General features: G+C 48.5%; 1 protein-coding gene and 1 long non-coding RNA gene across 4 annotated transcripts in view; one reads left to right on the top strand and one right to left on the bottom strand.

The window, feature by feature from the left end:
* The window catches only part of Ndst1 (N-deacetylase and N-sulfotransferase 1), a 61009-nt gene extending 59334 nt beyond the window's left edge, over window positions 1-1675 (bottom strand). The window contains exon 1 of one of the 2 annotated variants that reach the window (XM_085699814.2): window positions 1535-1675. The gene's annotated coding sequence lies outside the window, so the exon portion shown is untranslated. Of the gene's footprint in view, window positions 1-1344; window positions 1474-1534 lie in introns of those variants that run through there. The other variant, XM_085699813.2, reaches the window with a different exon arrangement.
* LOC125390177 (uncharacterized) lies at window positions 38-26867 on the top strand. Of its 2 annotated transcripts, none has more exons than XR_015734696.1 (4): window positions 38-248; window positions 11055-11188; window positions 11645-11784; window positions 26569-26867. It is a non-coding gene; the product is annotated as an uncharacterized LOC125390177 (long non-coding RNA). The 2 variants fall into 2 exon arrangements; XR_007228681.3 differs by lacking the exon at window positions 26569-26867 and adding an exon at window positions 26130-26429.
* Window positions 26868-27156: the final 289 nt, after the last annotated feature.

The raw sequence follows: 27156 nt of genomic DNA, 5'->3' as shown, positions 1-27156 counted from the left end.
AGCCTCTGCAGGTCTCCTGGGTGCTGGGGAAGTCTGTTGACAAAGCCACCAGCTGTCCCCAGTTGGAGCCAGGGAGTCAGACTCCTCCCTGAACCACCACCCACACTGGGAGAGCGTTCCTACCAGGACCCAGCCAGCAACGGAACTTGGACCATCATGAAGCTCTCTCTGATCACAGGCTCCAACGGATCTCCCCTCCAGCTCCAGCTGCCACACTAACAGGAGCAAGGGCACGAGACCTCACCCAGGCAAGTGCCAGGTAGAAGGGTGCCTCACCTGGGGAAGGGCGATGGGGTAGGGAGGCAGTTCACATGATTCCACTGAAAATGAAACCATAAACCCAGTCATACCAACGGGCTTAATAGGGATCTGTAGTTCATATGTAGGACTGAGAGAAGGGGCAAATCCAACTCCCACTTCCTACTCTCATGACATTTTTCATTCGATGACTCAGTTTCCCCTCTATAACATCTGCCTAACAGTAACGTAGGAGAATTTTGTGAACAACACCGTGTAAAGGAGTGAACTAGCCTAGTGCCTGGCACACAGCAATATGCACCGAACACTTGTTGAATATAAGCATGCCAACATTATCCGAGGTTCCCACACCCTGGCTTCATCCCCCACTCTGACAGATACACCCATTTTACAGGTGAGGAAACAGAGGCTTAAAAAGGGAAAGAATCTGCTCAAGGTCACACAGCTGGGAAGTGACGAACACCCAGATCTGTCTAACCCTCAGTCCAGAGGGTAATATTGCCCCAGAATGTCCCCCAAGCTCTTCTAGGGGCGGGAGAGAGGACCAATAGAGGGATGTAGGGTCTGTAGGGATTCTGGCACATAAAAGCCAGGTGATGGATGAGTCCTCAGATTCCTGGCAGCTCCCAGACCCCCGCGTCCTACAGGCGTCCCCTCTTCGAGCTGGTCAAATGCTAGAGTCCCAGCTCCGGGGGAACCTGAGGGAGGAGGGGAGTTAGGGACCAGGCCGCCCAGGGCCGGGAGAAAACCGGTCCGGCGGCCTCCCCACCCCCCCCCACCCCCGGCCTCTAGCCCCCTCCCATGCCAGACAAAAGTTTCCCCTGTTCGGGAGCCGCGGAGGGGGAGGGGGCATTCCTCGTGGGTGACATTATCCGTGACCTACAGCTGCCGCGCTGCCCATTCCGCACCCCGGCCCGCCCGGCCCCGCGAGGCCCCCACCCCTTTGTCCTCCCCACTGCCCGCCCGGCGCCCGCGCGCACCAAACTTGCACCGGGGCCGCTCGGGCCCCTGCGCGGCCTGCACGCCGTGCCCGGCTGGCGAACGCTCGGCCCGGGAAGTCGGCCGCTCGGCCCTGCGGCTCCTTACCTGCCTCGGCCGGGGCGCCACGGGGAAGCGGCGCGGGTGGCCGCGCGGCCGCCGGTCCCGGGCGTGCGCGAGGCGGGCTGCGGGCCGGCTTAACCCCTTGCTGGCCGCGCTGCGCCCGCGCCCGCACCCCCGCCCGTGGGGAGCGCGCACAGGGCCGCCGGGCCGCCCGCCTCCCTCGGCCCGCGCCTACCTCCCCCGCCGTGGCCGTGCGCGGGGCTCGATCCGGCGGCGCGGGGCGCGCACGCTGCGGGGGCCCGACAGGCGCCGGGGCGGGACCGGGCGCCGCGAGCCGGGCTGGATTTCTCGCTTCCACCCGGATTCTCCCTCGGCTCTCCCGGCCGATTCGGTGCTGCTCGGCGACCACGTGACGCGGGCTGCCTTTGACCCCGGTCTCGGAGCGGGTAGGGGGCGGGGGCCTGGGCCCGAGGGGTGTCAGACGCGGGATCCGCGAGGGCGGTGCGCCCCGGCCAGTGTCCCGGAGGCGATGACCCCGAGCAAACAAAGCCCTGGGGAAACCAACAAGTTATTTGGTGTCAGAGAGGGACTGGCGCTGGGGGTCGGAGAGGCGGCTGAGGGAAGGGGGGGGGGGGGCACAAAGACATGCTCTCGCCGCCACTTACAGGCCTGGAATCGCTAGCTGGGCCCCGGGGCTGTGAGTTCTGCCCCGCTGGCCTGTGACAACCCTCCAGGGTTCCTCAGACAACAGGTACCTGTCAATGTGACCTCTCCAGGGCAGGACTTCACACCCACACCCACACGCCCCGCGCTCCGACTGAAACACACTTGTTTTCCCTTTACCGTGGAGGATCTGATTCACGTACTGATTTCATTGTTTACTAGGATGTCATCTCCCTCAACAAGTTGTACCCAGCTTAATCAGTGCTCTCTATGGCACACAGCAGACAGACAAAGAGGTGTACCATCTTGTGCAAAAGTTTCTCCCACCTGGCCTCTTCTCCACCCTCAGCAATCACACCTGTCTCAAAGACCCTGCAAGTTGGACGAGGTTCCTCCCATTAAGCAGCCGGAAACACTGAGTCTCCTGTAGGGTGCTGAGAGTCCTTAACAGTTGGTGCTAGAATTGATTCGCAGCCCAGGGAGATCTGCCATCCCTCAGCCAACCAGTAAACCTTCAAGGGAGAGGAAGGTAGGGTCCAGTGGAAGAATAGGTATTGACAGCCTTTGAAAGGTCCATGCAGAAAGCCAGGTGGCAGATCTCTGTGAGTTTGAGACCAGTCTGGTGTACAGAACGAGTTCCAGAACAGACTCCAAAGCTACACAGAGAAACCCAGTTTCGATAAACAAAAGGAACAAAACAAAACAAAAAAAAAAAAAGGTCCTTACAGATTACAGATTACCAGGCAGACGGACTGAGGCCACTGCAAACATGGGAAACATCCTGGACTCTCAAGCACCATCAGAGGCTCAGGATTAACTGTAGGAACAGAATTGAAAATAATAATAATAAAAAAAAATGCGAGCAATCAGAGCAGAGAGGAGAGTTCAAAGAAGGCAGCTGGCGCTGGGAGGCAGAACAGGCCCATAGGATCTCCCCAGTGGGATCAGGTGTCCTTGTTGGTCAGCCTGCTGTGTCTCCCAGGAGAGTGGGAATATTGAAGCCTAAACACAGATGCTGGTGTGGGAGCTGAGAAGTTACCAGGCTTCTGCTTCCTATATGTGCCCATGCTACACCTCTGGAAGGAGCGTAACCACAGGCCACAACTGCAGGCCACATGTGGACAGGATGTGACTTCCAAGCACATACTGCAGCCACCGCCAGTTTGGCCAGGGAAAACAGCAGAGACCAGCAAATTCTTAACAATCTGAGTTTCCACACCGGGCAGGGTGGAAAGTCCTTGAAAAATGGACTGAGGCTTGAGCAGGTCAAGGCCCTGGAAGGCAGTTCAGAAGGCCCATTCCGTCAGGATGCAGCCCCCCGTGAACCTGATCTGTATTTTAGACACCGTGTGGGAGGGGCAGAGTTGGGAGTTCATGCTCAAGCTATGAGCTGAGAATGTAGCTCAATTGGTAGAGTGTTTGTCTAGCATGCGGGATGCCCTGAGTTCAACCCCAGCACTGCGTACATGGTACGTGCTATAATTCCATGCAGGAGGTTGAGACAGTAGGAGCAAAGTGTTCAAAGAGTTCAAATGGGCATGAGCCTCCCCCCTACTCCGCTCCTTTGTTCTGGCCAAAGTGAGCCTGGAGTGAGGTAAGGTCCAAGTGCTTTGGCTCTCAAGATGGAAGGAGCAAAGGAGGGAGGGGCTCCAGAGAGTCAGCCTCTCAGAGAGCTGGATCAGATGAACAGCTAGGGTGGGTTTGGGAAAGGAAGATAGACTTTTCTGGTACAAGGAACAATTCACCAGGACCACGTGGAAGTGGTTCTGGAAAAGCTGCGTGGAGCATGGCAGAGGAAGCAGGAGGGGAAGGCTGAGTCAGAAGAGACTGAAGGGTGTCAGGCGCTGAGTGCAGCCTCGGGAGCAGCTGGCTCCAGCCTGGACTGAACCTAAAATCCTGAGGGCCTGCTGGAGAGAGAAACGTCTTCTCATGGAAGAAGAGACGACGGGGAGCCAGTCAGGTTAAGGGCATGTTGAAAGCAGGCTTGGAGGGCTAGCCAAGTGAGTTAGGTAACCCCATGTCTCTGATGGCATTCCCTACCTCTGAGTCTTCAAAACTGCTTCATAAGCTGTGCCTTCCAGCTTGCTGGATGTCCTGTGAGGATGTGTGTGTTGGGGAGACCCAGCCAGGATGGAGATGGGCTGGAAGACTTACATTCTTCTACTCCTCCCTCCCCTCCTGACCACTCCCCAGGCCCCTTCCTGAGGCCCAGTGACCCCCATCTCGGGCTTGAAACTTCCTTGCTGTCCCATCACCTCATCTGCTCCATTTAGCGAGGCAGAGGCCAAACTCATCACTCCTCATCAGGCCTAAATCCAATCTCCCTGCCTGCCCCACATGTCTTCCCTTTACTCCTGCTTACGAGCACTTTTTTTTTTTCTCTCTCTCTCTCCCAACTTCTTTTCTCCTTCATGGGTGCTACCTGATGCACAGCCTCCTTAGCTTGTTCTACCCTTCCTTCTACTTGCTTTTTTGGGGAGAACAAGGGAGAGGCTGGTTTCGAGATAAAGTCCCACTGTGTAATAACACTGGCTGTCCTAGAACTCACCAGGCTGGCTTCGAACTCACAGAGATCTACATGGATCTGCTTCCCAGGTACTGGGATTGCCGCCATCGCCACAACACAGCCCCTCTCAGCTTTGTTTGTTTGTTTTCAGAGGCAAGGTTTCTCTATATAACAGCCCTGGCTGTCCTGGAGCTCGCTCTGTAGATTAGGCTAGCCTCAAACTCACCGAGATCTGCGTACCTCTGCCTCCTGAGTGCTGGGATTAAAGGTGTGCGCCACCACCACCCAGCCCCTCTCAGCTTTTAATGAAACTTCATCAAGCCCATTTCCTATTGAAAGCCACCAGCAGTTTGGTTTCCCACCCTCCTAGGATCTTTCCTGATGTCTGTTCGTTACCTGGTTGTCCTTAGCGGGCAGAACTTCACCTTCCACTTTGCCTGTCCATTTATTTATTTTGAGACTCAGTCTCACTGTGTAGCCCTGGCTGGCCTGGAATGTTCTCTGTAGACCAGGCTGCTCTGTGCCTCCGGAATGCTAGGCTCAAAGGCGTGAGCCGGAAACCTAGCCCCAGGCTGCTGATTTTTGCTAAAAGAATGTACCAAAGTCATTCTTTCTGGGATCTGCCACATCTAAACTATGTGACCATGGTCATCATTTTCTCAACCTGTCTGTGCTATTATCTCTGCAGTGTGGGCAATAATTGTGTGTGCTGCTGAGAGCTCTGTGGGAATTAAACATGTGGAGCCCTTCATGCAGTATCTGCCATATGATAAGCACCTATATACGTGTTAACTAAATGACGGCGATCCTTGTTTTTGGTTTTTCTCTGTAGCCCTGTCTGTCCTGGAACTTGCTCTGTGGACCAGGCTGACCTTGAGCTCAGAAATCCTCCTGCCTCTGCCTCCAGAGTGTTGGGATTAAAGGCAAGCACCACCACTGCCCAGCTATGACAGCATCCTTTAGGCCTCAAGGTTAAAGTTTATTTTCTCTTGGGTTTTTCCTGACCTCCTGACACAGCCCGAACCTTCTGGTGTATGCTTCCCATTCACTACCTCACTGTCCTCCTGGTGCCTGCCAGCTGCCCAGCTCTCTTCTCTAGTCCAAGGTCACTGGAGGTCTTTGCCTGGAACCCTGCTGAACTCCAGTGCCCTGCATATTACTGGGCACATAGCCGGTACCTTGTCTACCGACAAAGTGCCCTCCGACTGGCACTCCATTCCTTCATTCATCTATGGGTGCTGCCTCTAGAGTTTTCCTCACACAGTCCTGGCAGGGGAGGAAGAATGAGCAAGAGAGGTAAGGCCTTTGGGCAGTATACAGTGTTAGCTTCTGCAGAGAGAGGCATGGAACCACACAGGAAGATACAATATGCTGTCTGCATGTTTTAGTCGTCTGTGGGCGAGGATGGGTCCTTGAAATGATGTAAATGAAACAAACTCCCATAAACAAGCAAAGACCTTGGCCTTTTCAGCCAGCTTCACAGTTCCTAAGCTGGATTTCTTTAAAGCAGAAGAGTGGGTCCTGTCCAGAGTAGACTGACCACACTTCTTGCTGCCTGCAAACCTCCTATTCAGCCGTCAAAGCCTACTGTCCACAGCACCTCATCCAGGAAACCTCGCTCTGCCTAGAGGTCTGTGCAGGCCCCATCACAGTTTTAATGATTTCCTATGAAGATAGTGGGATTTACCAAGGCTAATCCAAATTTCATGTCATTTGCTTTTTAAAAAGAAATGTAAGGTGATTTGATGAATGAATGTATAACTACATGTGATTTCATGTCTGTACAGCAGGGGAGACAGAAAATAGCCTGCGCTGGACCATGTGACCTGATCTGTGGTTTGGAGAACATGGTCACCATAATTACAGCCTTGACCACACGGTGTAACAGTTTCCCCACCCCCACCCGATTGGTGGTGGGGAAGGGAGGCAGGTTGTTCAGTGACAAGGACGAGGAAGCTTGGTACCTGCTAAGCAAATGGAAAATAGATAGAAAACAAACTTAGGAACTGCAGTTTGTTTTGAGCTGGAAGATGAGTGGGAGGGAGGGGACGAAAACAAGAGCAGCACCCTGCGAGCAAGAAAACGTGGCTTCTGCAAATCCGCTAATTCCCCCTTGAACGGTGCCATTGTTATGCTCCAATTACAATCTGACAAAGACAAAGAAAAACATTCTCAGGGGCCAGAGGTTTCTAAGTGAATGTTATCAGCAAGTGGTTTAAGGTTCCCTGAGGACAGTGCCAGGTGGAGGAGCCCAGCCAATAGACTGTGGACCCTGGGGCAACCAGAACTGACAACTTTTTTTCAGGTTTTTTTTGTTTTTTTGTTTTTTGTTTTTTTTTTTTTAGGCAGAGCCTCATGAAGTGAAGGCTGGCTTCAAACTAGCTGTGTGGTCCAGAGTAACTTGGAACTTTTGATCCTCCTTCTTCTACCTCTTACGTGGTAACATATAGCCTATGCCACCACATGTGTTTTTATGTAGTGCTGGGGAACCAAACGCCCTGGAACCCAGGACCTGACACACACTGGGCACGCACACCACCTCATTTCATTTGCCGTACAGCAGATGCGAGCCATGGGACACGGACACGGGGCCCCACACATACCCGACAAGCTCGCCGTCCCTAAGCCACGCCCCTTCCCAGCACTTGTCATTTATTTGCATTATTGCCCTTGACTCTATTGGCATCTGAGCTTCTGACTCCTGAACCACTCCAGTTCTCCTTAAAGAAATGGAGAGGCCTGGAGAGATGGCTCTGCTGTGAAGAGCACTTGCTGCTCTTTACAGAGATGTAGAGTTCAGTGCCCAGCACCCATGGATCGTACACCCACCTCTTCTGGTTTCCATGGGCACTAGGCATGCACACTGTGCACATGGATGCAGGCAGGAAAAATATTCATAATGCAAAATAAACTTTTTCTTAATTTTTTTGTGACAGGTGTCACTGTGCAGACCTGCTTGTCCTGAAACTCGGAATGTATGTCAGGCTGACCTTGAACTCAGAGACCCACCAACCTCTGCCTCCTGAGTGCTAGGATTAAAGGCATGTGCCACCACTGCTTGACAACATTTTTTTTCCTTTTTTTTTATTATGAATTTATTTATTCATTATGTATACAGTGTTCTGCAGGCCAGAAGAGGGCCCCAGATCTTACTACAGAAGGTTCTGAGCCACCATGTGGTTGCTGGAAATTGAACTCAGGACCTCTGGGACAGCAGGCAGGTGCTCTTAACCGCTGAGCCATCTCTCCAGCCCCCAACATTTTTATTTTTATTTTTTTTAAGCAAAATAAATAGAGAAACTTAAGACACGGGGAGGATAGGAATCTGTCAGAACACCAATGGCATAAAACCAAGAAAACCTTGGTTGCCAGGTTTTCTGATTACCTATTCTATGTGAATGGGATGCTGGCACACAGGGGTGCAGCGGTTTGAGACCTACTGAACATAGATCCCGCAGGATCAAAACTAGACACAATTCCCGGATGCCTGGAGAGGTGCCATATGGGAAGAGGAGCACTGTAGACCCTGATGGGAAGCTGGTTCTGGAACCAGCAATGTGGTTAGCCCTTTGGTTTAGCTTACCTGCTTCAAGGTGAGCATTTTTCTCATTCCAAGACCCCTCTATATGTCCACCTGTCTGGGTTGGATGTGCCATGGAGTAAGAGCTGGGGACCAGGTAGGGGAAAGTGAAGGCCATGACAGGAATGTCCACATAGAGCAGTCAAGCACATGCCATCACACCCTGCAAACTGCCCTCCTGCTAATGCTCAGCTTTGAAGACCAAATGGTCCTCTTTGGAATCCAGGATGAGCCCTCACCTACAGTCATTTGCCTTTGCTCCAATTGTTTATTGATAGACAGCATTGGTGGTTTCCTTCTTAGCCTCGCTGTGGAGATTAAGTGAGATATTAGGGAACTTCTAGCATCCTGTCCAGCAGAGCTCTCCGTATTGGTGTTACTGTTTACATATCACCTGTCTTCCCGGAGCCGGCAGCCAGTAGGCTCTGGAGAGTCCAAAGGACCAGCTGGTTACCCAGGTGAAAACCTGAGGCAAGTGACGAGGAGGCCTGAAGAACCCCAACCCCTTCCTGGCATCCCAGGACCAGCTCCACTGAGAAAGGAAAGCAGAGAGGGTCATCAGAAGCCGAAAGTTCCAGTGGGAGGGCTGAATCCCACCATCAGGGGCATGTGTTGAGGGGATGCCCTGCAGCTTGGAGACCAGTGGCTTCCGGGGGGAGAAACAGGCCGGAGAGGAGGCCAGCTGGGCCTATGAGTGACAGGAAAGAAGTGTTTGAACCTCAGTCTGATGTAAAGATTTGGAAAACTACCTCTAAAATTCTGTCATCTTAAGTTCTAAAGTACCTTTCTTCTTGGCCCTTTGGTTGTGGTCACACGAAAAGTTCTAAAATGCCATGACCTTATGAGTCTTGGGTTCTAACATGGGAGTCTCAGGTTCTAAAACTACCCTGTCATTAGAAACATAAAGCAACCCAGAATACAGCTCTGTTCTAAGAGTGCTAACCTAGCCCTTGTGAGGCCCTAGATTCAATTCTCGGTCATGGGTGGTGGGGGAGAGAGGCAGAGGAGGAAGGGAATGGAGAAGAAAAGGAGCTGGGTGGGGGTGGCTCAGTGGGTAAAGTCCTCACTTTGCAAGCTTGAGAACCTGAGTTCAAATCCCAACACCCACCTCAAAAGAGGCCTGGGCCTGTAATACCAGTGCAGGTTGGGGTGGGGTTGAGGGGACAGACACAGGAAGCTCCCAGGACCAGCCACTCTTAACCAATAGAAAAGTCACGGGTTTAATGAAAGACTTTATCCCAAAAAAAAAAGTTTAATATATGTCACACACACACGTGCATACTCTTAAAAGAATAAATATAGGGCTGGAGAGATGGTTCAGTGGCTTAAGAGCATTGACTGATCTTCCAAAGGTCCTGAGTTCAATTCCCAGCAACTACATAATGGTTCACAAGTATCTATAATGAGATCTGATGTCCCCTTCTGTCATATAGGCATCCATGCAGACAGAGAACTCATACCTAAAAAAAATGCATATATACATAATTTTGAAAAAAGAATAAATATAATGCAGGCAGACCACATATAAACTTTTTTAATGATTTTTAATGTCATGTGATTTGGTGTTTTGCCTGCATGTATGTCTATGTAAGGGTGTTGGATTCCTGGAGGTGGAGTTATAGGCACTTGTGAGCTGCCATATGAGTGCTGGGAATTGAACCCAAGTCCTCTGGAAGACCAGCCAGTGCTCTTAACTACTGAGCCATTTCTCCAGCCCCCACACATAAATTTTTAAGTTCTCTGGTAACCAGCTTGTTTGTTTTTGAAACAAGGTCTATAGATTTGGGCTGTCCTCGAACTTGCTATGTGGACCAGGCTGTCCTCGAACTCAGAGAGACCTGCCTGTCTATACCTCCTGTGCCTTGGGATTAAAGATGTGCACCACCACCACCCAGTAACCACATTTTTAAGCATAAAGAGAAATGGGCAAAATCGATCTTGTAAACATGTTGTATTTTACCCAACTGACCAAAATAGCATCATCTTGAAATGTAGTTAATATAAAGAAATTATGAAATGACTGTGTTGGCTTACTCCAGAGGTGGGAGTCTCGGGAGCATCACAAGTTCAAAGTCATCATTGGCTAATAGTTTAAGGCCTACATGAGATACTTCTTCTTTTTGTTGTTGATGTTTGTTTGTTTTCGAGACAGGGTTTCTCTGTGTAGCCCTGGCTGTCCTGAAACACTCTGTAGACCAGGTTGGCCTCAGACTCAGAGATCTGCCTGCCTCTGTTTTCCTAGTGTTGAGATTAAAGGCATGTGTCACCACCACCACCAGACAAGATACTTTTTCAAAAACAGAGAGGAGGAAGGGAGGAAGAGGGCCGGTACGGAGAGAGAGAGAGAACCAAAGAGCTGTTTCAAAGTCTTTCCTTTATATAAAGTCTTCAGAATCCTATGTGCTCTACACTTTCTAACACATGAGCTAGTCACATTCCAGATGCTCTGAAGCCACATGTGCCTAGTGGCTACAATGCTGGAGAACATGATATCAAAACCGAAAATCCTGTGACTCATTTCTCTAACATTCCAAGATGCTGGGCCTCTGAGATTCTAGACTCTTGCAGCCTGCTAAAGGCTCGCTAATGCTATGGCTGTGGTTCTATTGGACTAAAACATTTCCTGAGCCTCAGGACTGCTTGTGAGAAAGGCTTTCCTCCACACATTTCTCCTGTGGAAATAAATCCCAGTTCCCTACAGAGCCAATGGGGAAGGTAGGAGCAAAGAGCCTCCCCTCAGCTGCCTATACCATCTGGCCCAGCCTGTGGGAGAGGAGGGGGAGCGCGCCTCTCCACATGGGAGACCTTGTTCCTCTGCCAATCCTGGAGTTCTTCATCTCCATCCTTGTGCATTCGTCTGCAAGGGAGACCCTGGCCTTGAGTCTTTGTGGAAACAGGCCTTTCCCAGCTCCCTCCTTTGGTTTCAGGAGTCAGGACAGCATCTGGGGTATGTTAAGCCCAGATGGAGTTCCCCAACAGTGAGATAGGCTTTTTCCATTTTTCAAGGCTCGAGTCTGGGGAGGACAGAAGTCAGGGGTCCATGCCTTGGTGCTTGGAGAGTCAGAAGTCTCTGAGGGTCACAGGATCTGTGTCTTTCACTGTGCAGATGGGGAGACATACCCAAGAGTTGAAGGCACAAGGTGAGTGTTGCACCATGCCCAAAGGAACATCTGCTTAGCAGCAAGTCTCTTCTGCTCCCCAGCTCCAGTCCCAATCACCACCTTTCTCTGGGGGAGGACAAGGAGCAAGATGGGCAAGGTTGACTATCAAGGACACTAGGGGAGGCCACACACATTGCTGTCTGGTAGTGCCTTCGTGGCTTTGGGGTGTTTCTTGGTCTGAGCTGCCAGAACAAATCTCATGGACGGACGGACTTGTAAACTACAGAAATCTGTCTCCCGATTTTAGAGGCTGGGAAACCTAAGAGCAAGGCTCTGGCAGATTCTGAGTCTCAGCAAGCCCCTTCTAGCTCATAGATGACTCTCTGCCGTGCCCTCGAATAGCAGAAGAGACAAATGAGTTCTTGGGCATATCTTATGAGGGTATTAACTCCCATTGTGAGGATTCAGTCTTCAAGACCTACCCATCTCTCACAGGTATTTAGGAGTCACCTAGACATTCAATCACAGCAGGATGCTCAGGCTGGGTCCAGAAATGTCCTGATGAAAACTGGTTCCACAGAAAGAGAAGAAAGTTCAAGGCCGACCTGAACCACATCAAGGCCAAATTGAGTAAGGTAGGAAAGTTCTGCCTCAAAATAAAGTTGTTGGGTTTTTTCTTTTCGTTTTTTTTTTCTTTTTGGTTTTTTGAGACAGGGCTTCTCTGTAGCTTTAGAGGCTGTCCTGGAACTAGCTCTTGTAGACCAGGCTGGCCTCGAACTCCCAGAGATCCGCTTGCCTCTGCCTCCTGAGTGCTGGGATTAAAGGTGTGCGCCACCATCACGCGACTCTATTTTTTTTTCCTTAAGATTGTTTAAAGTTGGGCACTCCTTTAATCCCAGCAGTTGGGAGGCAGAGGTAGGTGGATCTTTGAGTTTGAGGCCAGCCTGGTCTACTAAGTAAGTTCCAGGATAGTCAGGGCTACACAGAGAAACCCTGTCACAAAAAAACAAAACCAAAAAAACAACAACAAAAGGATTGTTTTACTTTTCTGTGTATCCGTGTTTTATTTTATGTGTATGTCTGTGCATGACTTGTGTGCCTGGTATCATGGAAGCCTTGAATCGGAGTTACAGATGGTTGTGAGCAGCGGTGTAGGTAGGTGCTGGGAATCAAACCTGCTCCTTCTGGAAGAGTAACCAGTGCTCTTAACCACTGAGCCATCTTTCCAACCCCTCCAAGTTTATAAAGGGTTGAGAATGTAGCTCGGTTGGCAGAGTGTTGGCCAAGTATGTGTGATGATCTGGGCTCAATTCCCAACATGGCATACATTGGGTATGGTGGCACATGACTGTAAACATAGCTCTGAGGAAGTAGAGACGGGAAGATCATGAATTCAAGGTCATCTGTGGCTACACATCAAGTTTAAGGCCAGCCTGGGATACACGAGACTGTTAAAAAGAAGGAGGAGGAGGAAAGTCCTTACCTAATGTTTTGAGGCCCTACACCCAAAAAGGAAGGGAGGAGGTATGATAATTTAGTACATAAAGGTACATAAACTCCAAGCCCAATAACCTGAGTTCTATTCCCATCACCCATGTAGTAAGACAGAGCTGACTCCAAGAGTTATCTGTCCTTTGACCTACACGCACATGTACATGCATACACATACACTAAATAAATACATGTTTGTTTTTAAAGACTTTCCTCCCCTTTGTTTTGTTTTTCGAGAAAGGGTTTCTCTGTGTAACAGCTATGGCTGTCCTGGAACTCGCTCTGTAGACCAATCTAGCCTCAAACTCACAGAGATCTGCCTGCCTCTGTCTCCTGAGTGCTGACAAAAAAAAAGGCCACCACTGTCCTGTTTTTAAAGTTCTTAACCAGATTCCGGTTGAGTTCAGAGCCCAGTTTCAACATGGCGTGGGCACCAGCCTGGAGGAGGCACAACACTAGAGCTGACCGCTAAAACAGGAGTGGCCAGTTTCTTCATCTGCTCCCTTAGTCAGCTCTGTGGCCCGAGACCTTTCCTAGCTACTGTCCCATTATATCCACTGATGAGCCCAAGAGGAGAGGCAGGCAGGCCAACTTGTCGTCTAGAGATAACCTCTCCACCTGAGGACCTGCTCCAGAGTTTTTGTTACTGCCCCGTTCCAGCAGGCAGGGAATCTGAGCCCCACAAAGGGCTTGTCTCAGTCCCCCGAACCAGAGGAAGGCAGTCTAGGCACCTAGAAGACCTAGGATTGGCACCCATCACAAGCGATTTGTCACTCTACCCCCAGGTACCCTGTGCTCTACTGCTAAAGAGACAAATGCTCTGGGTGGCCCATAGCTGCATTCTCCACGGGTTACCTCCAGACTGGGCTTCTCCATGCAAGGAAAACCCCAGGGTGGGTCTTTGTGGTCAGGAGAATTCGGGAGGAATTGACAAAGATCCTGTGGAGGGCAACAGAAAACAGCTCAGCTTGGGGCTTCGGAGGATCTGCTTCTGACCAAGTGGAGGTGAGAGAGAGCTGGGGTCCAGCAGGAAGGAATTCTCTAAATCTAGATTTGGAGCACAAACCTGCAGGAAGGGAGCCTGGAATCAAGGACTCAGAGCTGTGTGGTCCGGGGTACACACTCGTCTGGCTCCCACCCCTAACTGCAGTGTTTGTGTCCTGGTAGCAAGATTCAGAGCACTCAGAAGTAGGCCTACAGATAGTAAGTAAATGTGAGTGACTTGTTCATGATTATATACCCAATTAGGGGCAGACGCTAATGTGGACCTATGGCTCCAGAAACTGGAGGCTAACAAAAGCTATTGTTTTTTGTTTTGGGGTTTTTTTGTTTGTTTGTTTGTTTGTTTTTTGAGATGAGGTCTTATAAAGCCCAAGCTGGCTTTACACTCAGTTTGCAGTGAAGAATGACCCTGAGCTTCTGATGCCCTTCTAGGAAGATTTCAGGGACCGTCTGCCACGCTATGCTACCATATACTGCCTACGTGCATGTTAAATAAACAGATGCATACATGGATGCATGAGTGCGGCAAGACAGGACTGCAAGATGTGGGGGGAGAAAAGGTCTTGACATGTTACGTAAGATGTGACAGACTCCACCCAACTTGCTAGACAGCATCAGGTTTTTTTTTTAAAGAATTTTTTATGATCTAGTTAATTTTGCTTTATGTACATTGGTGTGAAGGTCTCAGATCCCCTGGAATTGGAATTACAGACAGTTTTGAGCTGCCATGTGGGTTCTGGGAATTGAACCCAGGTCCTCTGGAAGAGCAGTTAGTGCTCTTAACCACCAAGCCATCTCTCCAGCCCCGACAACATCAGTTTTGCAAGAACACGATACAAAGTCCCCTTCCCACAGCACTCATTCCGCATCAGGCTTTGCTGAGCCCTGAGAACACCCAGTTCTTCCTACAGTACTCTGAGAAGGCATGACTATTATCCCCATACTTCAGATGGGAAAACAGAGGCACAGAAAGTAACCTTGAGGGCACGGACAAGCCTGACCCCAAACGTTTCCCACATTGGGCTGACTCTGAAGAGCCTGTGAGCCCTGCCCAATGAAGTGCATGGTGGGCACTCCTCAGAATTCGAGTTTTCGAGGCTGCTGCAGATCCACCTCTGGGGAGCAGATGTGGGAGACTAAGTAGGTCCTTTGTCAGACTAATTCTCTGCAGCTTTCCACCGCTTCCTGCCCCAAAGCAAAGCAGGAAGAAAGCCATGGGGATTTTTGGCTGCAGCTCCTTTGTCCTCTCTCTTTCATCCTCCCACTGCCCCAACTTTGGGACCTTCCCCTGTCTTGCCCAGCTATGCACTTGGAGCTTGAGACTCACTCCCAGGCACATTTTTCAGAGTGCGGGAGTGAGTCTTAGAAGCTGACAGGAAATGCAAGCCACTTTCCTTGGAGGTTGGGTCATATGTGAAACTCATATATGTTAACCATCTGTAGACTTTTCATAGTGAGGATGCTGGATCATCCAGCCACCCAGAGTAGACATGGGTTAGATTGCGAAAACCCTGATTTAACAGAAGAGGAAAGCAAGGCTTGTGGATGAAGGAACTTGTTCATAATTATGCAGACGGTTAACAGTAAATGTTAATTTCGCCCAGGTCTCCAGAAACTGGAGGCTAACAATAACTGGGTTTTTGTTGTTGTTGTTTCTTTGTTTGTTTGAGGCTTTTGCTTTATTTGTGTTGTTTTATTTTGACCCTGAACTCCTGATCCTCCTGCTGCCTCCTTTCGAGTGCTGGGATTGCAGACCTGTGCCACCACATGCGGTGTGGTTTTTTTTTTGGGGGGGGGGCAGTGTCCTCTAATCCAGGGCTATTGCATGCTAGGGAAGCTCTCTGTCAACTGAGCCACATTCTGGCAGAATCTTGTTACTATCAAATCTTTACCAGGCAAGCCCTTTCTTTTCTTTACTTCCCCATTTCACAGATGAGAAACCAAGGCTTAGAGAAGCGATTCACCTATATATAGTGTCTACCTAAGCATCTCAGCATCCACTCAGTGTCAAAGTCAGATTTAAACTCCAGATTGTTTAAGCTCCAAAGTCTCAGACCTCTTAGGCAAGATATGACCACCACCATCATGGTGAGGGATTACCCTGTTTCTCAGACAAGAACTAGGGCAAACCTGACCCCTAACTAGTTATTCACTGCACTGCTTCAGGCCGGGTCCACCTAGTCCTGGGAGCCCACAGCAGGCCCTGAGAAATGTAACAAGCAGTGCAGATTTTGGGAGCCACTGAGCAGGGGTACTGTCTGCGGGTGAAGGGTCTTGACGGAGCAGCATCCTCTGGTCCACGTGGCCTCTGACAGCCTCCATAGATAAGCTTCCTATGTATACTCCTAGATTCATACGCCCACTTATTCACTCACTCATTCATCAAACACCAGCCAACTGGCCCACACACTTCTATGCATGGACACCCACTTCTTTTGCCAGCTTTTCTTACTATGGCCAACTACATAATTTGCAGAGCCCAGTTCAAGCCAGGAACTATGATCAGGTCTATAATCCCAAGCAGGACAAGGCAGGAGGATCACCTCAAATTCAAGGCTAGCCTGGGCTACCTTGAGAGACCCTGACTCAAAATCATTGGTCCTGAAAATAAATTTAAAAAAGGCCTTTTCTTAGTTAAAAATAAATTTAAGATGTTTAAAATCAACACAACTGCTCCAGGGTGATCCAATTGTGTATAACTTCCATAAATATGTAATCTTTAAAAAAAAAAACCTTAAAAACATAAAAAGAAAGAATGTATTTTATTTGTGTGTGTGTGTGTGTGTGTGTGTGTGTGTGTGTGTGTGTGTGTGTGTATGTAGATATGTTCCGGTACCTAATGAGCTGGAAGAGGGCATTACATTTTTGGAGCCAAAGTTCCAGGTGGTCGTGAAATGCCCAGTGTGGGTTCTTGGGAACCAAACTCTGGTCATCTGCTAGAACAGTGTTGTTCTTCCACACCAGTAGTTCCCAGTCTATGGGTCACAACCCCTTTGTGCTTGAATGACCCTTTTACGGAGGTCACCTGAAACCATCCAAAAACACAGATATCTACATTACGATTCAAAACAGTAGCAAAATTACAGTTATGAAGTAGCAACGAAAATGATCTCATGGTTGGGGTCGACACAACAGGAAGAACTGCGTTAAAGGGTCACAGTGCTGGGGAGGTTGAGAGCCACTGTTTTACACCTCCTGCTGAGCCCTTGCCCACCTCAGGACTTTTGCAAGGGCTGTTCTTCCTGTCTGGAATGTTCTTCCCAATTTTTCCCCATAACTGATCTTCCTTATCATTCAAGGCTCTATCTAAATGTCACTGACATGGCTCCCTAATTTAAAGTAGCCGCCCACATAGCTCTCCTCAGAATTTCTATTTAGAGCCGGGAGTTTGGCTCACTATTAGAGCACTTACCTTACATTCCCTTAAGACCTTGAGTTCAAGTCCCAGCACTGGAAAAACACACACACACACAAAACCTAAATCAAACCAAACCACAGAAGCCCACTCTTTGTTCCTTTCACAGAGTGCATCATGATCTATGACATCATTTGTGTCGGCCAGTTACTGTCTATTGTCCCTCCTCCCTATTGCGATGTAGACTTGTGACAACAGAGCCTATGTTTGTCCTGCTCAGACCGAGTCCCCAGGTGTCCGTCCTAGGACTTGGCATACCACGTGTTTAATGACTTTGTTGCCGAGTCCGTTGGCACACACCTGTAATCCCGACACTGAGGAGGCAGAGGCAGGAGGATTGGGCTCGGCTGCACAGTGAGCTGCAGCCAGGCTCACACAGCAAGACTCTGTCTCTCATGCACTCTGTGTAACGGCAAGAGAAGGAACGCAGTTACTCAGAAACGTGCTCCCTTCTGCCCCACATCTCCTTCCACCTCTTTGTTTCTCTACCACCCAGACTAGCATTGCGATGCTCTCCGTATGTCCTAGCACACCCCAATTCTCGGTGTGAGACCGAGAGCCAGAGCCCCAGGCCTTGAAACAGAAACCGAACAGAGTGACAAGTATCGAGAAAAACAAAAGAGGAGGGAGGGAAGGAGGGGCAACAGGAAGGAGAGAAAAGGCAAAGAGAGAAGGAATTGAGCTTGGTGATAATCCCACTTCTTCGCTTTATTAGTGAAACTAATAATTATTATTAATGCCTGGCCTCTGCTTGGCCCTTTCATCCGGCCTGGTGGGGAGGTTTTGAAGATGAAAGACACTGTGTGGGGACTTTCAGATGCAGGTTCCAACACCTCACAACCACTAATTAAACTTGGCAGCCCCCTTCATTACCCCCTGGTCCCTAGAGATGCTGTACCACCTGACTTGATGCCTTTCCAGGTGGGAGTCAGCAGGTGGCACCCGCTGGACCTGGCCCTCCTTGGAGAGAGGATGAGAAGCTGGGGGGTGGGGGGGGAGGAGAGTCTCATAGCCCAGATAGTCACATGAGAGATGCTGTTGAGAACACGAAGCAGAAGGCTGAAATGCAGGAGCCTTGCCTCCAGCTGAAATTACAGCCCCATCCCGGAGGCTGCCCCGTCTCCATTTCTCCCCAGAAACCGTGAGCAGCTGGGCCCTGCCATATGGCAATGGGGGAAGGGTACCACCGAGAAAGGAGGATCTAACTAGACAAAGAGATGGAGGTAAGTATGGCCAACCCTTCCACATTGCCCAGGAGTCATGGGGTTACTGACATCCTTCGGGTGACTTCCTTCTACCTCCAGTCCAGGAAGCCTCTTCTCTCCAGCAGCCTTGACCAACATCAGCCAGCCCCTCCTACTTACTTACAGTAGTGGCCCTCACTGCCTCCTACCCCTTGGCTATCTAGATTATAGGGTGTTTGAAGAGGTCTCCCACACATTCACACACACACACACACACACAAGTGTAAAGTGGAGGCTGCCGATAAGATTTCGACTTTCCGATACCCTCCAACGGCTTAGCCATTTTCTTTCTACTGAGTGTCACATAGGTTACTCCAAGCATGGACCCTCCTAGCTTAATGCGCACCTTCACCCAAGAAGTACCTCCCCCAGGCCTCCTTGCCTTGGCACAGGGTCTCAGCTTCACCCATCACTTAAGCCTGAATCATTCTCAGTCCTGGGCCCAACTAATCTTAAAAGGTTAGAGTCTGCTTCCAAAATGAATCTCAAATATGGATATTGCCCTGGGGGTGTAGCTCGATGATAGAACACTTGCTTGTGAGGCTCTGGGTTTGCTCCAAGCACTGCATCGGCTCCAACTCCCCCAAAAATCTGTGTGGTGTTTCTCTCTCTTCATAGCTGTCATTATGGTCTGAGCCACTGTGTTCGCTCATCACACAACCGTCCTCTTCTTGTCCCCATTCCTGTCCCCTTCAACTGACACTGATTCTCCAAACAAAACCAGGGCTTACTTTATTTTCTTTCTTTCTTTCTTTCTTTCTTTCTTTCTTTCTTTCTTTCTTTCTTTTTTTCTTCCTATCTATCTGTTTTTGAGACAGGACTTCATGTAGCCCATGCTACCCTCAAATTTACTATGGATATAAGTAGCTAAGGATGTCCCTAAGGATGACCTTGAACTTTAGCCCCTCCTTCCCAATGCTGAGATACAGCTCTGCACCAACATGGATGGCTTATGTGCCACTTCAGACTGATCTCAGGGTTTGTATATTCCAGATAGGCACTCTACCGACTGAACTACATATCCAGGCTCCAGAGCAGACTTATAAAGACACCAACTGGGGCTGGAGAGGTGCTCAGTGCTTAAGAGCACTTGTTTCTCTCACAGAGGACCTGGGTTTGGTTCCCAGAACTCTCACTACCATCCATCACATATTCCTGCTCCCCTGATTTACTCTTCCTTCTTGTAAGTTTTAGACAAGGCTTTCCTGGCCGTGACAGTCCTTTCCCACTTCTAGCATAGTGGCCTTCTCCTGTAAGTCATCTTTCTTCCCGGAATGATAATAGTTAGTCTGCTTACACAATGTCCTGTTACCATTCACATTAGATAGATCTTTCCGTGGGGAGAGGGACTTAGGACTTCCTTATCCACTGCTTTGTTACTCATCCCATATACAGGGTTCCCTGAATGCACGGATTATATACGTGGCCTAGGTGGGCTATATACTCTAGTACAGACAACCCAATGGGTGTGGTTCTTCTCGTTGAGAGAGCACAGAAGGGTGGGTCCTTGCAAGTTAGCCTGTGACTTGGCAGAGTACACAAAGGCATGGGTGCAGAATTTCTCCACTCGCTCAGCTCTGAAGCAGGCAAACAGCATTGGGTACTGCCCTGATGTTCTCCTGCTTCAGCTTCACTATAGCCCTGGTCACGCCTAAGCGATGTCGCGAGACATCCTGGCTGAAGTGTGTACCATTCTCTGATGGATAAACAAACTCCAGAGCTCATACCAGCACTGGGTCCTTCAGGCAGCATCATGGAGCTAGGCGCCATCTAGCGGCTGCTTGGGCAAGGACACGCATTTCCTACCTCAATGTCCAAACCAGCACAAGCTACTGCCCTCAGTTTCCATGCTCAGTACTCAGAGTTGCAGCTAAGCTCCCTGTAAGAAGTCCGTCTCCTGTGTCTTCCAGGCCCAACCTCCAGTCTTTGGTCTCACATTTTCAGACACTGAAAGATCTGATCCTGGTGCCCAAGTTACAGTTATTTGTATTTTGTTTTGCTTTGTTTTATTTTTTATTTTTTGATTTTTTGAGACAGGGTTTCTCTGTAGCTTTGGAACTTGTCCTGGAACTAGCTCTTGTAGACCAGGCTGGCCTCGAACTCACAGAGATCCACCTGCCTCTACCTCCCAAGTGCTGAGATTAAAAGCATGTGCCACCACCCGGCTTGCTTTGTTTTTAATGGTGGTTATTTTTAATCATCAACTTGACACGACCTAAAGTCACCTGGATGAAGGGCCTCTGAGAGTGTCTGTGAAGGAATATCTCAATTATACTAAATAATATAGGAAGACTCATCTACTATGGGCGGCACCACTCCTTGGGCTTGGGGATTCCGGGTTGTGTAGGCATTGAGAAGTGGCTGAACATGAGCATGCGCAGATTAATCGTTCTCTGCTTCCTGCTGTAGACGGGATCAACTACAAGCTCCTGCTTCCCCGATGGCTCCGCCAAAAGGGACTATGCCTTGAAATATGGGAAGAAACTAAACCCTCCCTCCCTTAAGGTGCTTTTGCCAGGGTAATAATTACAGCAACAAGAAAATAAACTAAGGGAGGAAGTGGAAAGAGTGTTTTCGGATATTTGAATAAACAAGTCTAACAAAAAAAAAAAAAGAAAATAAACTAAGACAGAAATCGGTACTAGGAGTTTTGGGAAGGAATGAGGAGCCGTGTGGAACGTTGGACTAGAAAAGCAATTAATGAGCCAGGCGGTGGTGGCGAACGCCTTTAATCCCAGGACTCAGGAGACAGAGGCAGGAGGATCTCTGTGAGTTCAAAGCCAGCCTGGTCTACATAGTTCCAAAACAGTCAGGACTGTTACACAGAGAAACTCCATCTGGAAAACAAAAATGAAAACAAATAAAAAGAACACTGAGAGAGAGCTGGAGAGAGGACTCAACGGTTAAAAGTACTGGCTGCTCTTCCGGGGGGCCTGAGTTCAAACCCCATCATCCACATGGTAGCTCACAATTCTCTGTGATGCCAGTTCCAGGGGATCCAACACCCTCATACTGATATCCATGCAGGCAAAACACCAAAGCACGTTAAAAAAATGCTGACATAAATTTGAATGGTGGATTCTAGTTCAGTTTCAGAGAACAGGGATGGCATCAGGAACCAAGTGAGAGGCAATTTGTATGATTTAGGAAAGAATCTGATTAATTTTGCCTATGTCCTGAGAAACTGAGTTAAGTTGAATATAAAGATAATGAACTGCCGGGCGGTGGTGGCACATGCCTTTAATCCCAGCAGGTAGGCAGATCTCTGAGTTCAAGGCCAGCCTGGTCTACAGCTCCAGCTACAGGACAGCCAGGGCTACACAGAGAAACCCTGTCTCAAAAAAAAACAAATAAGTAAATATAATGAGCTAATTTGTTGAACAAGAGGAGGGTGTTCAAAGTTTTAGACAAGGAAAATGTCGGCAACAAAACAGCCGTAACTGGTAAGTAAGAAATTAGCCCGGCATGGCAGTGCACGCCTTTAATCCCAGAACTCGAGAGGCAGAGACAGGTGGATCTCTGTGAGTTAGGGACTGTCCTGATCTACATAGCAAGTTCCAGTACAGCCAGGGAGGGACACACAGTGCTACAGAGAGGGGTGAGGAGAGGGGAGGGAGAGGAACACCATTAAAGAGAAGCTAGAGCTGGTAAGACAGCTCAGTGGGGTAAAGTCAAAGCCAGATGATCTTTTTTTAATTTATTTTATTGATATTTATTGAGCTCTACATTTTTCTCTGCTCCCCTCCCTGCCTCTCCCCTCCCCCCTTCAGCCCTCCCCCAAGGTCCCCATGCTTCCAATTTACTCAGGAGATCTTGTCTTTTTCCACTTTCTACTTCCCAGGTGGATTAGATCTATATAAGTCTCTCTTAGTGTCTGCATCGTTGTCTAAGTTCTCTGGGATTGTGGTTTGTAGGCTGGCTTTCTTTGCTTTATGTTTAAAAACCACCTATGAGAGAGTGCATGTGATAATTGTCTTTCTGTGTCTGGGTTACCTCACTCAAAATGATGTTTTCTAGCTCCATCCATTTGCCTGCAAAATTCAAGCTGTCGTTATTTTTTCTGCTGTGTAGTACTCCATTGTGTAAATGTACCACATTTTTTTTAAATCCATTATTCAGTTGAGGGGCTAGCCAGATGATCTTAATTCACTTCTTAGAACCCACAAGCTGTCCTCTGGTCACCACATATGCATAAGTGTATGCATATTCACATACATGCACACATGTACACACACTTATATCAATGTAATTTTTTTTTGTTTTTTTTGAGACAAGATTTTTCTTTAGCTTTGGAGCATGTCCTGAAACTAGTTCTAGTAGATCAGGCTGGCCTCAAACTCAGAGATCCTTCTGCCTCTTCTTCCCGAGAGCAGGGATTAAAGGTGTGTGCCACCATGCCCAGTCTCTATGTATATTTTTATTTTATTTTAAGAGAACTCTGGTGTTCTGTACTGGGACAAGCAAGCGTTTCCTTGGGGTCAGCATACATAAGATGATGATGATGCAGCTGTGATCCAAGGGGAAAACATCTGTTGTCCCAGGTTCTGAAGACATGAAAACTACAAGATTTGGGGGTGGGTATGGACACTCTGGTGAGAGGCCCTAAGAAGCTATTGTGCAAAGCTCTCAAGGTGAAGCCTAGAGCTGCAGTGCAACCCCAGAATATTGGAGATGCCAGGACCATTGACTGGCACATGCACTGAGGAGCACTGCACGTGATGGCCCTAACCTAGCAGAGAATCCATGTGTATAGGACATGGAGGGGTGGGGCGAGGCAATGGAAGCTTTTTTGGAGACCTCAGATCCAGAACGCAGAGCTTCAGGACTTGGCATCTGCCTTACAGGCTCTGGGTTTGCTCTCATGTGATTGCTCCCTCCTACATCCTGGTTCTTCTGCTGTGGAGCAGGCATTTGTACTCTGTGCCATTGCAAGCTGGAAGGCTGTAGCTTGTGTTTTATTTTATAGGAACTCAAGAGACTTTAGACTTTTAAAGTGTTGATACTTTTCATGACTGTGGGATTGAACTCTAAAAGTCTGCCTAGTGTACTTAGTGTTATAAGGTGACCATGAGTGTACTGGAGACAAGAGGCTATAGTTTAAAGTGATATGTGTGTGTCAGGTTGATAAGGGGTGGAGTTAAGGTGGTTAGTTTTAATCATTAGTTTGATGCCACCAAGAATCACCTGAGAAGGGCCTCTGAGAGTGTCTGTTAAGAATTTCTTCCTTTTAGCCAGGCGGTAGTGGCGCACACCTTTAATCCCAGCACTGGGGAGGCAGAGGCAGGTAGATCTCTGTGAGTTTAAGGCCAGCCTGGTCAACAAGAGCTAGTTCCAGGACAGGCTCCAAAGCTACAAAGAAACCCAGTCTCGAAAAACCAAAATAAACAAACAAACAAACAAACAAAAAGAATGAAAGAATGAAAAAGAAATCTGGTCACGTAGGCCTTTAATTTCAGCAGAGAGACCTCTGACAGTTCAAGGCCAGCCTGGTCTACTTAACGAGTTTCAGGCCAGCTAGAACTACGTAATGAGATCCTATATTTAAAAAGGAATCAGCCAGGCAGTGGTGGCACACACCTTTAATTCCAGCACTCAGGAGGCAGAGGCAGGCAAACTTGAACTCTGTGAGTTCAAGGCCATCCTTGTCTACAGAGTGAGCGCCAGGACAGCCAGGATAGACACCAAAGCTACAGAGAAACCTTGTCTTGAAAAAAGCAAAAACAAAACAAAAAGACAGGGTTTCTCTGTAGCCTGTCCTGGAACTAGCCCAGCATGAAAGATTTCTTAATCACATGAATTGCGGAAGATCTTCTCAGTGGGTGGCACTGTTCTCTGGGTTTGGGGACCCTGGGCTGGAGAAGTGCAGAGGGCGGCTGAGCAGTAACATGCACAGCACTGGTTGTGATGAGGGTTCGACAGCCCCCTGAACACACTCACTTGTCTCATGGTACCTTTACCTTCCCACATACTAGTCTGGCGGGTCGCTGGAGGCCCCTCTGCAGTCTAACCCCCCCACACACCTCTCCTCAATGGCACAGATGTTAGTCACTGTGATTTTTCTCCAGAGGCAACAAGGGGACGAAGGTGAGAGTGAAGGAATGGTGACAGTGACTGAGCATGTCCCTGAAGCGGGAAGGCTGGAGGAATATCCAGGGCATGCAGGACAGCACGGAGACAGGGGGAGCAATGCATTAAGTGTTCAAATAGAACACTTTAACCAAGGGATAGTTAAAGTCCACACACTGCCTGTTGGTTTTGATCAGGGCCTAAAAGCTGAGACAGAGATGGTTGGGGAGACTTATAGGTAGTGGTAACAACATGTAAGCAAGTGGCCTCAGTAGGGAAGATGGCAAGACAGTCAGGTAAGAAGAGGTTAAGGCCAGGTGGTGGCAGTGCATGCCTTTAATCCCAGCACTCAGGAGGCAGAGACTGGTGGATCTCAGTGAATTCGAGACGAGCCTGGTCTACAAAGCGAGTTCCAGGATAGCCAGGACTATTACACAGAGAAATCCTGTCTCTAAAGACAAAACAAAACCACAAAACAACAACAACAACAAAATAGGATAAGGGGGCTGGAGAGATGGCTCAGAGGTTAAGAGCACTGACTGTTCTTCCTTAGGTCCTGAGTTCAATTCCCAGCAACCACGTAGTTGCTCACAGCCACTTGTAATGAGATCTGGTGCCCTCTTCTGGCCTGCAGGCAGACCTGCAAACAGAACATTGCATACATAATAAATAAAATAAATCTTTAAAAAAAAAAAAGAGAGAGAGAGGTTAAAGAGCAAGGGTAGTGGTGCATGCATGTGATCCCAGCGGTCAGGAAGCTGAGGCATCTCGATGGAGAGGAAGAGGTCAGCTTGGGTGACGGCGTAGCTGCCTTCAGCCCTGCTCCCTCCATGGAGAATTCCATCCCTGAGGTTTACAGCCTTGTTTTGTACAGTTTGAACTCAAAGCAGGAACTCACTTCACAGTTTCATCTCTGCTAATAACTCCCTCTATTGAGCAACACACTACCCAAGATCAAGAACCGTAATCTTTAAAGAATATAAACAGTTCACAGAAGAGATCCAAACAGACACACCAGCCCTTAAAGAGAGGTCTCAGCTACACAAGGTGGCACATACCTGTAATTGCAACTTGGAGCCAGATGAAGGATGGGGAGTTCAGGGCCAACTTCCCCTACTTAAGACCTTGTCTCAAACAAACATACTAACAAGCAAAACAAACGACTGACTCCGGAGACGCCCCACCCATCCTTGCTGTGTTCTATTTTCCTGAGCCCCTGTTTTCTACTAACTTCATTTACGTCGATGTTAAAATCCTCAGGCCTGGGGCCTGGAGAGATGCTCAGTGGTGACGAGCAGAGCACTTGCTGCGATTGCTCATACTTCAACTCCAGCAGAGCAGGCGGTTCGGTTCTCAATGCTCAGATGCTGCATTTCATAACTCCATTCATAACTCCAGTCCCAAGGGCTCTGCCGCCCTCGCCTGACTTCCACAGGCACACCACTAAGCCTTTGGTCCTTCTTATACTATAATACATAGGCACACACATTTTTAAATTCTTCTTTAGATTTTACTTATTTTTATTTTATGAGTATTTGTCTGCAAGTGTACCTGTGCACCAATGCATGCAGTGTCTGTGGAGGCCTAAAGAGGGCGTCAGATCTCCTGGGAATGCTGTTACAGATAGTTGTGAGCTGCCATGTGGGTGCTGGAAATCAAACCTACATCCTCTGGAAGAGAAGTCGGTACCCTTAACCACTGAGCACTTTCTCCAGCCTTATTTATTTATTTGTTTGTTTGTTTGTTTGTTTATTTATGGCAGGATCTCATTATATATCTCTAGCTGGCCTGGAACTCTGGAACTTGCTGTGTAAACCAGGTTGATCTTGAATTCACAAACCTTCACCTGCCTCACCCTCCATATGTTGGGATAAAAGGTGTGCATCACCACTCCCAGCTTCTCTACCTAATTTTTGTTTAGTGTGAATTGTCTGCAATAAACATGGCTTTTTAGGCTGGAGAGATGGCTCACTGGTTGCTCTTTCAGAGGTCCTGAGTTCAACTCCCAGCATCTACATGATGGCTTATAACAATCTGTAATGAGATCTGGTGCCCTCTTCTGGGCAGGACACAGTATGCATAATGAGTAAATAAACCCTTAAAAAAACAAAATAAAACAACAACAACAAAAACATGGCTTTTAAAAGTACCCTGCTGGGTGTGGCAACATACACTTGTAATGCCAGAATCTGAAATTACAGGCAGGAAGATCAGGAGTTCAAGGGCAGTCTGAGCTACAAACCAAGTTCCACTCCAGTCTAGACTACATGAGATCCTGTCTCAAAAACAAACAAAAGAAAAAAACAAGAAAGAAGAAAAAAGCCTCGCATGATGGTGTGTATCTACAATCCCAGCACTCAGAAGGCAGAGGCGAGAGTCAGGAGTTCAAGGTAATTCTCAACTATTTGCCAGTTCAAGGTTAGCCTGGGCTACAGGAGATCTTCTTGTCTCCTTCCCCCAAAGTTCTTTCCCATATGTAATTCCCTAAGTAATACTGGGAAAGTTAACAGTAGTGGGTAAGCCTATTTCTAGGTCGGCCTTGAATTCACAGAGATCTGCCTGCCTCTGCCTCTCAAATACTAGAATTAAAGACATTATACCTGGCTTCTTCTTCTCTTTTTCCTTTCTTGTTCCCTTATTTTAGTCTGTTTTATAGGTTTTCTGCAGCTGCTTTTATAAAACAGGAAGAAAAAAAGATTTGGTAAGGTTTTTTTGTTTTTGTTTTTGTTCTTTTAAAAGAAAAATTTCCTCCAGGCATGGTGACACACACACCTTTGATCCTAGTGGTC

Source organism: Myodes glareolus, chromosome 13 (assembly GCF_982192425.1).
Source record: "Myodes glareolus chromosome 13, mMyoGla1.1, whole genome shotgun sequence".
In the NCBI taxonomy this organism is placed as follows: domain Eukaryota; kingdom Metazoa; phylum Chordata; class Mammalia; order Rodentia; family Cricetidae; genus Myodes; species Myodes glareolus.
The sequence above is the reverse complement of the archived record's forward strand: the minus strand, read 5'-3'. Positions and strand labels throughout refer to the sequence as shown.